The sequence below is a fragment of the Agelaius tricolor genome, unplaced genomic scaffold (assembly GCF_023055355.1).
Source record: "Agelaius tricolor isolate 1412-34295 unplaced genomic scaffold, bAgeTri1.0.p SCAF_8, whole genome shotgun sequence".
NCBI classification, from domain to species: Eukaryota; Metazoa; Chordata; class Aves; order Passeriformes; family Icteridae; genus Agelaius; species Agelaius tricolor.
This window is the reverse complement of record NW_027269268.1, coordinates 38,669,005-38,682,693: the sequence shown is the minus strand read 5'-3', so window position 1 is coordinate 38,682,693 and position 13,689 is coordinate 38,669,005. Positions and strand designations below refer to the sequence as shown.

The window sequence follows — 13,689 nt, the reverse complement described above, 5'->3', positions numbered from 1 at the left end:
TCCAAACACCATTAATCTATCCCTTGCTTTCCACTACAAGTATTTGCATCTGTTGGAATACAAAAGTTGACAAGCAGCAGCAGAACTGTGTGTGTATACTGCACTCTCCAAGCAAAAAAAACTTTAAAAGTAAGATACTTGAAAAAAAGTAACTTCCAAAAGAGGTATGAATGCCTGGCCACAGTTACTTAAACATTTACATAGTCAAAAGTATGAATCAGGCAAAGAAATGTTATCTGGTAACAAAAAACTGCTCAGGACAATGATCAAGGACATCATATATGAAGTTGCTAGGGATCATGTAAAAGGCAGTGGTGTTCTTCCCTGAACCAGGACTAGAAAGGAAAGCTGTCCTTAGGCTATGACCCTAGATAGTCTGATTCAGTTCCTAAGCCAGCTGGAGAGTTGCAGTTGTATTTTATGTAGCAATATTATTTTCTCTTGCTAAAGGCCTGAGCTTTTCAACGTGACCAGTAATAGCAACATCCATCAGATTTATTACTACAGGATGGGATGATATTTTATGCTACTTCTGATTTCATTTTAAAAGAAGAATTACCTAAATTAATTTCACAGCATAAGAACTAGAGTCACAAAGAAGGATTTATTTCTCTGTATGATATATTTCTGCATCTGTATTTTCGTGTTTTATTAGGTGACTATGATTTGCTTCCAGCATTTTCAGATCGTGGAGTAGTGTCTTTGAATGCTCATAATTCAAGTTCCTAATCATTTGAGAATTAATTTTTGCTCACACAGTTGACAAAGAAGTGGTTAAGAGGATTATTTTATGAAAGAATATACCTACAAATATGCATTTTAAAATTCTTTTCCAACCTGTTGATCATAAGCCTGAGACTTAAACTAACAATATCTACTGGACTTGCACACATTAGCAAAAAAAAACCACACCAAATGTGGTTTTATGGAGTCTCCAAGTCTTTGACCATTTTATCTTTTCCATAAGTTTCTGCAATCTGTAAACTGATTATACAAAAGCAATTTTGTTTCCACTGAGTCTAACATGTTTGTCAAAGCAATTTGTTTCTGTGCTGGGCTTCAGAGACACAACTAGTTTTTTACTTTCTTTTCCATAATTCATCTATTCTGGAATGAAAACAACTGGAAGCAATATCAAGTAAAAATCCTTCCTACTGTTTGGTTCAGAATATCTGAATATATTGAAGGAAGTATAATAATGAAGATTGGAGGGAGGGGAGTGAAAGAGATTCAGAATTGCTTATCATTTTTGTCAATTTGGACATTTCAGAAATACTGGGCTTCCCTAGCTCTACATTGCTGTAAATATTTTTGTTCCTTTCCCCATTATGTTGTTCTTGGTCAAACTGTAGGTTCATCCGCTCCTTTTGCTCAGCTTGCATAAAACTGCTTCTCCATTACAGTGGTATTGGAAGGTTAGTTGTGAAAAAGAAACAGAAGAAACATTCAACACTTCAGTTTTTAGGGGCATTCCATTAGTGATTGCCAGCAAGGTGAAGTATCATACAAATAAACACAAATAGCTCATAAAGGAAAATTAAATAAAGAAATAAAATCCTATGACTGGTGGTTCCCCTTTGCTGTGCAGGATATTGTCTATCAGTAATCATTCAGAGTGCAGCCATGAATTCAGCATTTCCTCTGTGTTCAAATTGGAGGGATTTTCTAGCTGTCTGTAAATTTGCCATTTGGCAAAAAAGCACCAGTGGATTATAGAATATCTGTACAGGTCTTCTCACAACCTGTGACATAGATCAAGCCTTCTAGCAAGCTTTTCTACATTAGAACCATCAGCATCTTTCAATACCATTGATAACCAATGATGTGATCATTAGAAGGTACCTTTTAAAGGTATTGAAATAATTTATTAAAGGTGTCAGAGCATTTGAAGTAGTTTCTTAAAAGATGTCAGAGAGTATGTGCTCACTGTCCAACCACTTCTCTTTGGAGCAAGTAGGAGTTGCTTTCTCCTCTCTTTTCAGTACAATTGTTCAAAATTTAGCACAAATAGTTGAATAATCAAAGCACACTGTTTCTCAACCAGTTTAAAGTCTCTAAATCTCTTCAGATGTAGTGTTTGGACTGTAGTCCAGACAGAGAGTACGAATAGTGAAGACCAGTTCACAAATAGAAGGAGCTGTAATCAAGTTCCCAGTTCCATTCCCAAGCCCATTCTAGTGGTAACAGCCTCAGTAGGACTTAATTCTCCAACATAAGTCAGCAATAACTCCATTTGTACCAGGGGTTTATACCAACAACAGAGAAATCAGTATCAGGTTTAAGAACTACAGTGACAAAATACTGTGTTCTGTATAATTTCAGAGCATTTCAAATGCTGATGCTCTTTGATGATGCTGTTTTTATCAATACAGCTATGAAACACTAAGGAGAGCAAAAGAATACACACTTGGTATGCTTGAGCTACTCTTTTCATGGAAAGTTTTCTAAAGAAAATGGGACAAGGTCAGTAATATTCATAGCTCAGTTAAGATGTATGACAGTATATCAATATATTTGGGTAATGAAATTTATAATCTATTAACTGAAAAAAAATAATTTCAGGTAAATAAGGTAAATATCTTAAAGCTTTAAAATGGCATTTGTTGAAAAGAGAAGGATTTTGTTAAAGAGAAGGATTATTTACAACAAAATCACATTAACCAATCAACTACATTTTTGAAAACCAATAAAAACTTCAAATGAAAACTTTATGACTCTCTGACTGAAAAAAAGAATCATACTGCCTTGACTAAAAAGAAAAGAGGCAAAAAGGAAGTGATTACTGGCTGAGAATTTATATTCCAAGTTTTATTTGGATGGTTGTATCAGATTCATTATATGTATGTATATGTATCAGATTCATTATGTTCACACTGCCAAGAATTACTCTAATGTAGTAGATGAGAATTTCTCTAATGTATTACTGTTGGCTGGAAGTAATTATTTCAATTCAAAGAACTAATGACATTTACTAATATTGCCATGCTGCTTTATTGCAGCTTTGAAAATAGATGGGCATACTGAGTGGTGTGACATTCTAAACAGACTAAATTTAGAGCCCTGTTCCCTGCTCTTTCCACTCTGTTTCATGAGACCAAATCTGAACAGCAGCACTTTGTGTCAGGCCTGCAGTGTGTGATAGAGTAGGTGGAATGGCACCTTGAATTAAACCAGAATCTACAGCATGCCTGGAGAATGTGAGGTATCCAAGACAATGATTGGTCACTCTGTCATGGAGTGTAAGATAATCATCCAGCTAATCCCTTTCCAGGGATTCCATGTTATGCAGGATAACATGAAGATTCTAGTTTTAGTCTGGAAGCAGGGAAGCCAGATCTTGCAGCACTGTGCCCAAAATCATTAGTCCATACTCAGCAGGGATGATTAATTTAGCCTTGGCATCCAGAAATACAGCTGTATCATTTCTCTCTCAGTACAGACATGGGTCAGAAGCCATTTAGGTTGTCTGTACCAAGACTTGTGGCAGAAGAGTCACATGGATGAAATTAGAGCATGGGGTCAGCTCACTCAACCTAAGCCAGACAGAAGTTTTCTTCCTAACTGATTGCTCATGGTGGGGCCTTGCAAACCAGATGATCCTCTTGTCAGAGAGGAAAAAGGTACAGTACTGTTTTCTTTTCACTTGGCTGCCTTTGGGAAGTTGTGCAAAACACAATTTCTGTGTTCTGGAGTAACTGATTTCATGTCTCCCATAGTGGGTTTAGTACTGGCCAAACACCAGTGCACCCACTAGAATTATTTACTCATTTTCTGCTGTGAGATAAGGATTAGGAGGAGAGCAAAGCAGGCTCAAGGTTTTAAAGGGTATAAGAAAACTTTATTAACAGAATTAAAAGAAAAATAGTAAGAAATCAGAACAAGCTTTCAGAATACTTCTCCTCCTCCCAGCTTTTCTTTTTTTCCCCCACCAACAATGTAAAGAGACAAATTTGGTATTTTCAGTCAGTCTGCCACTCTTAAAATAATCTTTTTTCAGTCCACTTAGGGAGAGGAGTGTCTCTTACCATGCCATGGAGACTTTTCCACAAGAAACAAATCTCTTGTGATTTTAATTTTCACGAATAGCAGCCACCCAGAAATCTGAAATTGTGAGGTCTCTCCCATGGTTTTGGTAGTTTTCCCACAGCTACCACCATGGGTCATTTCAGCTTATTGGTGTACAATTTTAAGGATGAGCCATTCTGGTATAGGAACAAAAGTTCTCTTATATCTGGGAACAGAGGTTTTCTTCTTCCATTCCTGGAGCAAGGTTTTTCATCTCGCTCATTTCTCTCTTTTCAAGCTTCTCAATGGATCACAGCTACGTCAACATCTGCTTGCAGGTGCCTCTGCTCACATGTTTAGTTAGAATGCTACATCCCCCCAACGCATTCCATGGGTCACAGGGAAAAAAAAGTCTGATGCAGCAATTATATCTTCCCCATAGCCTTACAAGAGAATTTCAGCCCAAGACTAAGACATCTCCTCATTCTCCTCCCATCTGGGATTTGACTCCTTCTTTACTGACCCTGGTGTCTCCATGTTATTTTCTTTACGTGTCTTCACCCTTTCCTTTTTTCTCACTTGAGAGAGGATTGATGTCTGCAAGTGTCATCGGTGCACTGAAAGAGTTGATATCTTGCCCTGGTCTGTAGATGGCTGGGCTGGCCTGGCTGTGCAGCAGAGCGGGTCCGGGCCTCGTGTCCTGGTCTTGCGAGCATCCACTTACCTGTTCAAAGGCCAGAAGCAAGAGAGCTTTTTCTGGGGCTTGTTAATTTCTAAGTGTGATTTCACAGAGGTGTCTTCAGCTTTCTTAAGTGGTTTAACAGAGTGTCAGCATTCAAAACTAGCCGGCTGATTGGTTCTGTCAGGTCTGAAGGAAGCTGCCAAGGTCCTTACAGGGAATGGATTCCATAGCTCGTGGTCTCCATCCCCAGCTAAAAACCAAACTACATTAAACCACGACACCTCCTTAAGGAATGGTTTGAACTAATTTATCCTGGTGTAGTGCTAAGTTGCTCCTCAGAAGACTGAGAAGTAATTGCATGTTTTTGGGTAAGAAAACATGAGGTGTAACATATCTGAGGTCCTGCCCTCCCTCCATAAATGCCTAATATTAAAACCACACTAATACCAGATTAAAATGTTTGCATTTGCAGTTCGGTGGGAATTCTCTTCCCCCAGGAGTTGAGTAGAAATCCAGCAAACTTACAAAGTAGGAATGTATGAAAACTCACAATTAAAATCTTCTTCCATTGCCTTGGCAAGGAGTAAGGACTGGACATATTCCACTGCCAAGGGAGGCTTCTTCACCTGTCTAGAAATTTATGTAGGTCTGTGTAAGAACCTATATTATAAATTCTTAGTACGCAACATTTACGTGACCACATTTTCAGCAGAGGTAAGGATAACAAAGAAGCTAAATCATAAAGATAATTTTTATGAAGAGAAACAATATATTTCTCTGGATTTTCTACAGTGAAGTTGTAAAACCTCCTTAGAAAGATAAAAGAAGCCTGCTTAGAAGATTATTTGGATAGTTGAAGCCCCTCTGTACCAAATGTGCCGACAGACTTTATTTTTCAGATGACAAATTTCTTAATATGAAGTCCTTTCTCAAAGGTGCTAAAATCTAGCAGCAGTACAGCAGTAGCCACAAGGATTATAAACAGGAATCTGTCAAGTCATAAATAATTTATTAGCTTTCTCTAGTCTTGTAGCAAATTCATTATCAGAATACATGGTGTGTGTAATTCTAACTGAAATACACATCCGACAGCTCTGTATGAGTGTTTGTACTGGGAATTACAAACTGGAGCACATGCATCATCCTTCTCCTTTGTGACTGCATGTGCTAAAAAAGGGTGTGAGGCAGGAGGTCAGTACCTCCCACTGCATCACCACATGATTCCCAGCTGCTGGTGCAATGTATGGGAACATAACTGTTATTCCTTACTGGCTTGTGTTTCCCAGACAGAACAGGTTAAAACAGAGCTCTGAAAGCTGTGTTTGGTGATGGCAAGGACTCAAGCAAAATAAGCGGTTACCTAAACTAAGCAAGTGCTGGACACAGAAAATTTGTTAGGGTAAATAAACATAGAAGGGAGTCCTGTAGTTCTTCCAGCAGTGACCCCAACTCTACTCCAGATTCAAGCCTCTCCCCAAAACAACTCATTCAACTGCCCTCTCCCCATGCATCCCTGGAGGCAATTTGCTCTTGCAATGCGCCCCTGGTTCTGCTGTGCTTGCCAGCGCTGACACTGCAGGAAAAGGCTGTGTGGTTAAAGCTGCTTTGGTGGGAGGGAGAGGCAGCTGGCAACCTTCTCCTTGCATTCCTCCAGACAGCAGGGCAGGGTGTGGGTACATGAGCTCGCTACTGGCAGGGAAAGCAGCTGCTTTAGGTGTAACTGAAGACACAAACAGACACAAGTGCTAGGAAAGGGAGCTCATTTGGCCTTTGCTTCCATCCCACGCAGGTAGATGGTGCCTGACAGACCCACACTCTTGTGGCTGTGAAACTGAATTTTTGTCAAAATGAGTGAGTTATTTTGTCTTATCCTCAAGACAGGAAATGTATTTGTTTGTACTGATACGAAACCTGCAGCCCACTGAGTATATGGGTGTATACAAACCATGCTGCATCTTCCATGTACTTTTTACAACAGAAGGCTGCAGATCCTGACACAGCATGCTTTGCCACAAGGAGAATCTGTTTGCTATCATTGCATATGTCCTGCACAATTTGCAAGATGTGATTTCACTGTGCTGAATCCTTAAGAACCAAGGAGCACATACATAGGAAATAAGCTTAAGTTTTCTAGGCTTGATTTTCCATACAGCCTACCCTCTAACTCCAGAGGTCTTCTCATACTGTTTGTGGCTAGTGTAAGGGTTAACTCTGAAGGAACAAGAATACTGTCAAATTCATCCTAGAAGAGTTACTTCAGTTTCCAAAAGAGAAATTTCCAAAAGAACCTAGAGCCTGAACTGATGCTTCCATCTGCAATCCCAGGAAAACAGCATCTGTCTAGAGGGCTAGGCTTGGATTCAAATAGAGAATTTGCTGCAACTATCAATGATGTAAAAATAGTTTTATTTTTTACATTAGCTCTCTCATTTTTTCTGCTAACTGACAAAACCTTTTCAGATTATTGAAGTGCAATTATGAAGGCCTAAAATGTATAAACTAAACTGCTCACCTACTGTGAGCCTTGTTTGTGTTCCACCAAGGCAGAAATTTTCAGGTAAAAGCACAGCCCCATAGGTGTTAGGAATCTGGTCCAAATAATAATCTAAGCTCATTTTTACTGTCCTAGAGAAAGAAATGTCTGCCCAGCAAGTTATCAGTCAATTTATTATCATTTTAAGATGCACAAAATGTCTGTCAAAAGTATGATAAGAAATTTTACTACTCTTAAGTGAAATAACACTTCATATAAAGAGAAAAATAGATTTGTTAAATGAGGGGGACAATTTATGTGAGATAGTGAGCCAGGGAAAAAAAATCAAGAATCAGCAATAAAACACATCAATAAGCCAGGGTAATTGAATCAGTCACAAATGTTGTTAGACTTTTTTCTCCACTCGCAATCTGAAGCAGTGTGAGTGGCTTTAGCAAAGCTCTATTTGGAGATACTCTCTGGTTCCATATTTGCCATCTGGAAATGGCGTGACAGAAACACACTGATGTGCATTTAAACACACACCCACACTCTCAGAGGCCCCAGTTACATAAGAGTGTGAAGCAATTAAAGCCTCCTGGTTTAGAAATAATGTTATTTATTGCAGCTGATTTCATGCCTCCTTCTTACATGCAGTGCTTCTTAAAATCACCGCCTTGGTGTGCCCCATCCCTGTGCTGGGAGGAGGCATTTCATGCCATGGCTTCAAGTCCCTTTGGTCCCAATGCTGCAGCCAGGGAATGAACAGTAGAAGCACAGTAATGCTTCTCCTGCCTATGCACTTGATTTCTCAAGCATGGAAATGGAGTCAGGAAGATAGAACAAATCACAGTAATTTCAGATGTTGTTAGGCTTAATTTGTAGACTTAAATTGTGTAATTAGGTAATAGAAGCACTAGCTCTTAGGGGCATCTGATGCCGTCAGACTTGCAGTGCTGAGTTAAAAAAATAAGATACTGGTTTTCTGTGTGCATTTCAAATTAAAATTACTTTCAGCTGAAGAAAACTTCATCATTCAAGGCTTATGGGGATGAAAGTTGAAGGCATGGTGGTAGTTAAAAGATTCACAATAACAAATTACAAAAAGGCAGAAACTACGTAACTTTCTTTAAAAATAAAGATATGTCAAATAAACATAAAAACATAAAAAGAACTATACTAATCAAGTTACATTTAATAGGAAAAATGGTGCACCTTACTGCCCTCTGTACCAATTTAGGTGTTAATGTTGCAGTCAGTAGCACTTAGGTTTTTTGTTGATAAACCTTCAAAACAGAGATATGTTCATTTTTGCTTGAAAAAGTCAGGTTGCCTCAGTTCAGTTTCTTTCTGGACCAAATAGACTGTGTGCAGTTGTGTTACCACAAGGAGTTTCTTAGAAATAGTTTGATAATGAATTAATCATTTGCCAGAAAAGAACAATAGGAGAAGTTCCATGTTAGAAACATACCACTGTTTTTCTAAACTTGTCTTCTTTCATGTTACTAAGTACTTCATCATGGATTTTCCTAGGAGTATCCCAAAAATCTTTTAAGACCATACTTCTGACAGGTTTTGCTCCTTTTCCTGTCAAGATCCTCTGGTTGCTCAATGACTAGTGTTTCTGAAAGACTTTTAAAAATTTTTACCATCTTCCAGTATAGTTCACAGGGCCAAAAGTAGCATTTCCAATTAATTAATCTGTGAATGAGAGCAGCTTCCCTGAGGTGGTCTTATGTTGTGCTCTAACCCTCAGCTTGTGCTCAGTTCACTTTACTCAGCAACTAACTGGTTGCAAAATTTTTATCTTGGCTCCAGCCTCTGTTTTCTTGTTGAGCTGATATATAATGCAGTAAAAAAAAAAATCGGATGGTAAATGATGAGTATGAGTAATCAACTTGAAACAAGTAGGGTCAATACCTATGCTTCACCTGGCAAGCAGTGTCTGCAGCCCCCTCCCCTAGGTCCTAAAACACTTCCTTTCTCTTCCATCATTGCTACTACCCATCTACCTTTTTTTCTACCATGCCCTCTTTTTTTTCTCCCTGAGATGCCCAATCCTCACACAGGGCTTGGCAGCTTTCTTCATTTGCACTCTGGCTGGCTGGCCAATATGCTGAACAGCACAGTGGGCATCTTAACAGCTGTCCACTTTCATATGCCACATATTGTGCACAGCATACCATAATAGATAAGATTTATTAAGTATTTAACTGGAAATCAGGCGCTAATCAAATAATCAAGCTCTGCTGTTTATAGCCATTTCCAGAATGAGTGCTCTACTCATGTCCTGCCAAGGATTTGACCTGTAATCATTCCAGTTGTTTAGCTGATCCACTGCCTTAGGCACTCTGAGCCAGTGAAGGGCAAGAGAGCAAGTACCAGAGAGAGACACAGACATCTTTACATAGAGGGAAAACCCATGTGCAAGACGTTAATCAAACAGTAGGTGGTATCTCTGACTCAAAACACTTCATTATCTTAAGTTACAAGTCTTAATACATTGATAAAGGAAACAACTGAGCCAAAACAAAAGCATATAGGAATGCAGCTGGTGTGAAAAAACAGATTTTTTTCTTCTTCAGTGCCCATTGTCCTGAGTTCACGAATTAGAAAAGGTGGTTCTGGTTACAATTTACCACCTGTCATTATCAGTTTGAAAGACTGTATATTATAGTAAAGGAAGGGGGCTGAAAAAGTTGTCTGTAAGAAGTTTTCCACAGCTAGGAGAGGTAATAGAAGAGAATAAAGGTTTTGGGGATGTAGGAAACCTCAAAAGCAAGACTTCAGCTGAGGATGACCTGCCGCTCTGGTAACAGGATAATTTGTATCCTAGAGATCACTCTGTGTGCATTTAGGGCACTTTCTTTAAATGCTATTAACATTTGCTGCTGGAACATTAGGAATTGGCATGAATACATATTTGAGTAATTGTAAAATAAATGAATGTACTTCAAAACTATGTTACCTTTCATCCTGCCTCTTACCAAATACTGATAATGAAATATTGCACTTAGACATATTGGCAATTCCAGAGAAGCCTGAGAAAGTCCCACAGTCCCTTTCTTTGAACGTTGCAAGTGTTAGTGGTGCTATAGTACCTGCACAACACCTGTGGTTAATAGGGACTTAGAAACTGCCAGTGACTGATCCCCTGTAACAACCCGAAGTAACTGATGTAAAATGTATCCTCGGAATTAGAAAGTTTTCCCCCTGCTAACTGATATCTACTTTGTTGCATTCTAAGCCCATCCTGTCTTTACTTTGCAGGTCAAAAAGTCAGCAGCAAGTCAAGTCAGCAATAGTCTTTCAGGTACTTGAAGACTGATATATCTTATCTCCTATATGTCTTCTCTGTACTGTGTTAAATACAAGCTGTTGCAGATTCTCCTTCTCTTTACACATCCCACTTGAGCATATGCCACTTTTCCTTCTGCAACAGCTTGACAGTGGTCCACATTCTTTTTGTAAGCTACATCTTGCTCAGAGCTGCTTCTTATTCCCTGTCCTGTATATATACACATTCAGTGTATATATACATATATATATATACATATATATATATATACAGGATGGGGATACTTTACACAGTATTACTGTTGAGTATAGAACTTGAATGTGTTATAAACTGAATCACATCACATTTTTTTCAGGCTGTTTTCTGAATTTATCAAGATCTTGACACGAATACAAGATAGGTAAAGGAAAAGACATAGCAGAATCTTTTCTGTTATTACAATCATTGCTTTATCTATTACAGACAGAAATTTAAGCAAATCCTGTCCCAAAAAAAACAAATCAAAAACAAAACCAAAAAAAACCACCAAAAAAAATGTACAAATAAAAATTAAACAAAACCCCAATTCTGTCAATTAACGTGTTTAAAATTGAATTCACCACTACTGTGACAGGCTTCTATCTTAAAATTTCTTTACAACATTCTTATAGATAGTGACAATTTCCAGTGACATTTTCTTGCATAGAAGGAATGCTGAAAACCCACAAAATAAAGCCAGAATGGGAGCTTGGTCCTCTCAGTATCTCTGATAGTGTACAATATCAAGTCACTTAAAGTAACCATGAGGAAGTGACAAGCCACAATATTTTACTACTGCATTTGGTCACTTCAAACCATGAAACCATGACATTGTTTTTTAATATCATCTTTTTTTTCCTTTTTTTTCTTTTTTTGAGATGTGATGCCTGTCAGCTTCTAGGAGCCATAGAGAACAGCATATTGAACTTCTTGTACTGTAATAGAATCCAAGAAAAATAGTCCAGTTCATAACACATCAAATTAGAGATAATTATTGAAGCAAGAGATGCTGCACTCCCTCTGCTTATAACAAAGGATGGAAAGTATTTTAAAAGGGTAATGCAGGAATCAACACAGTATTTTTTCTGTGTAATATTTAGGATAATGTGTCCAACCCCCTATTTACAGTATTACAGCATACACATCAAAATAGTGCAAGAAGTGAAACATTAAACAAGGATTGAAGTTTCTAAATTCCAACTCCAAATGCCATTGGAAACAATGGTGTACTTGAATTACCTCAAAATAAATGTGATTAGTAGGCAAAGATTAGAAAGAAAAGTTAAGGCCTTAAATCAGTCTTGCTGAATATCTGAAATGCTGTGACATTCAAAATGCCTATCCAGAATCAAATAATCTGTCTGAGAAATCTGTAGAGGTATAGTAAAGCAGCACTTGTAAAAATTGAGAATATCTCCACTTATTCATTTCATATTTTAATACTGAGTCAGAGTAAGGGTTCTTCACCTCAGAAAGAAAAAATTACAGATCATAGTCACCTTCTGCTGCAGAAGATGGAGAGCAGCTTATAGGCATGGAAATTACCACAGATAATTGTCCATTCTTTCTCAATCTGTACAAGAAAGAAGATACATCAGCTCCCACAAATGCTGCCCCATCTCTGAACTTAAGCAGCTTATGGTAACTTATGCAAAAACACAGATCCACAGCCTTCACCTTGCTGTGGGAACAGGTAGGGCAAAAAAAGCCTGGACTGGCATGATTTAATACCTGCCAAGGATGCTACTGCTCAGAAGATATATTTTATAGTACTAAGTAGTGCAAGATCTGTGAAGACCAACTGTGGTGTATACATGACATCCATGACAGAATGGATTTATAAAAGACAGCTCTGAGAAGTTGCTAGGTAACAGTGTCTTGTCCTCACAACTGCTGGGTCCTGATCATCTGTTCTCATGATGCTCTGCTGCATCCTCTTGTCCTTGCTCAACACTAGTGTGGATACAGATTTTTAACTAAAAGTAGATCTGAGATGATCTCTCTAATTTACAAATGTTTCCTTTGCCAACCTTTTGAAAGTCTGCCTAATTCATCACACTTACACCAAACACAGCTCTTCATATTTCCAGGAAATTACTGCCTGGCCCTCAATACTCACTCTTTGTGACAGACCAATTAAGAAATTTTACAACAGAAAGCTCACCCCTCTGCCTGATTTTATTAAGAGAATACATGACCTACAATATTGCGTTCAGTATGGTGTCAACTCAAAAAAAAAAAAAAAAAAAGTGTTCCAGCAACACATAAAGGAAAAGTAGCTTTAAGGATATCTGAGAAAAAGCTAGCTCTGCACCAGGACTCTCAGAGGACCTGAAATGGCCTAGGGGGACAAAGATGGTAGCACCAAAACAAATCCAACTATAAGGCAAGTTCCCCACAACCCGTTGTAAATAATAAAACACATCTGCTGCAGACATAACATCACTGGGATTTTTATGATTGAATGTGACAGCCAAGGAACTCTGACACTAAGAGTGGCTTTGCTTGGGCTTTGTTTTTCTCCAAGCATGTTAACACAGCTTAGCCATTTCCTTGCTTCATTTCACTGCGGCATTTTGTCCTTCCTGTTGTTTTTTAAAAGCAAAGTGAGCAATACATTATAGATCATTGTCAGCCAGAGTTAGCAATTCAAAGCTAAGAAGTCACCCTCTGAGGAGTGAGCTGGTACAGCAGCTCCCTGGGACCTCAGGTCTGAGGTGAGCACAAGACCTCTAAAGGAACAGCTTAGCTGCCCCATCTATTCACTGTGATGCTTTGCTCCCCAGCGGTGCAGGCAAAAGCCATGAAAACCTAGCTGCAAGAACCCAGGAAAAGGAAAAAATTCATTTTACTGTGCAGAAAGCTCTCAAAGGCTGTATATCTTTCATCAGAAGCTGTAACTTCAATTGATACTTCAAGTGATCTCAACCTGCCCAACAGTGGTGTCCTGCTTCTGGCAGTTTCGATCAGTTCCATTCAGGAGAAGAGTTATTAGCTTAATAAATTCTGTTCAGCCAGAAGCCAAATATTCTCAAAAACAGATTTTGGAAGTAATCATTATATTCTTCTGCTGGGCTTCTTATTTTTCAGTGTATTGCCCTAAGCATTCTTTGTACTATCTAGAACTAATGGCTTCATGTTAGAGACTCTCTAAAGGCAAACAAGAGTTTTTAAGGTTGCCTTACACCCTTTCCAACAAGTGCCACAATTCAA

The 13,689-nt window shown here is 38.4% G+C and overlaps 1 protein-coding gene across 6 annotated transcripts in view; it reads left to right on the top strand.

Annotated features, from left to right (window-relative positions):
* Positions 1-13,689, top strand: part of GABRB1 (gamma-aminobutyric acid type A receptor subunit beta1) — a 108,636-nt gene that overhangs the window by 16,933 nt on the left and 78,014 nt on the right. The window lies entirely within an intron of this gene.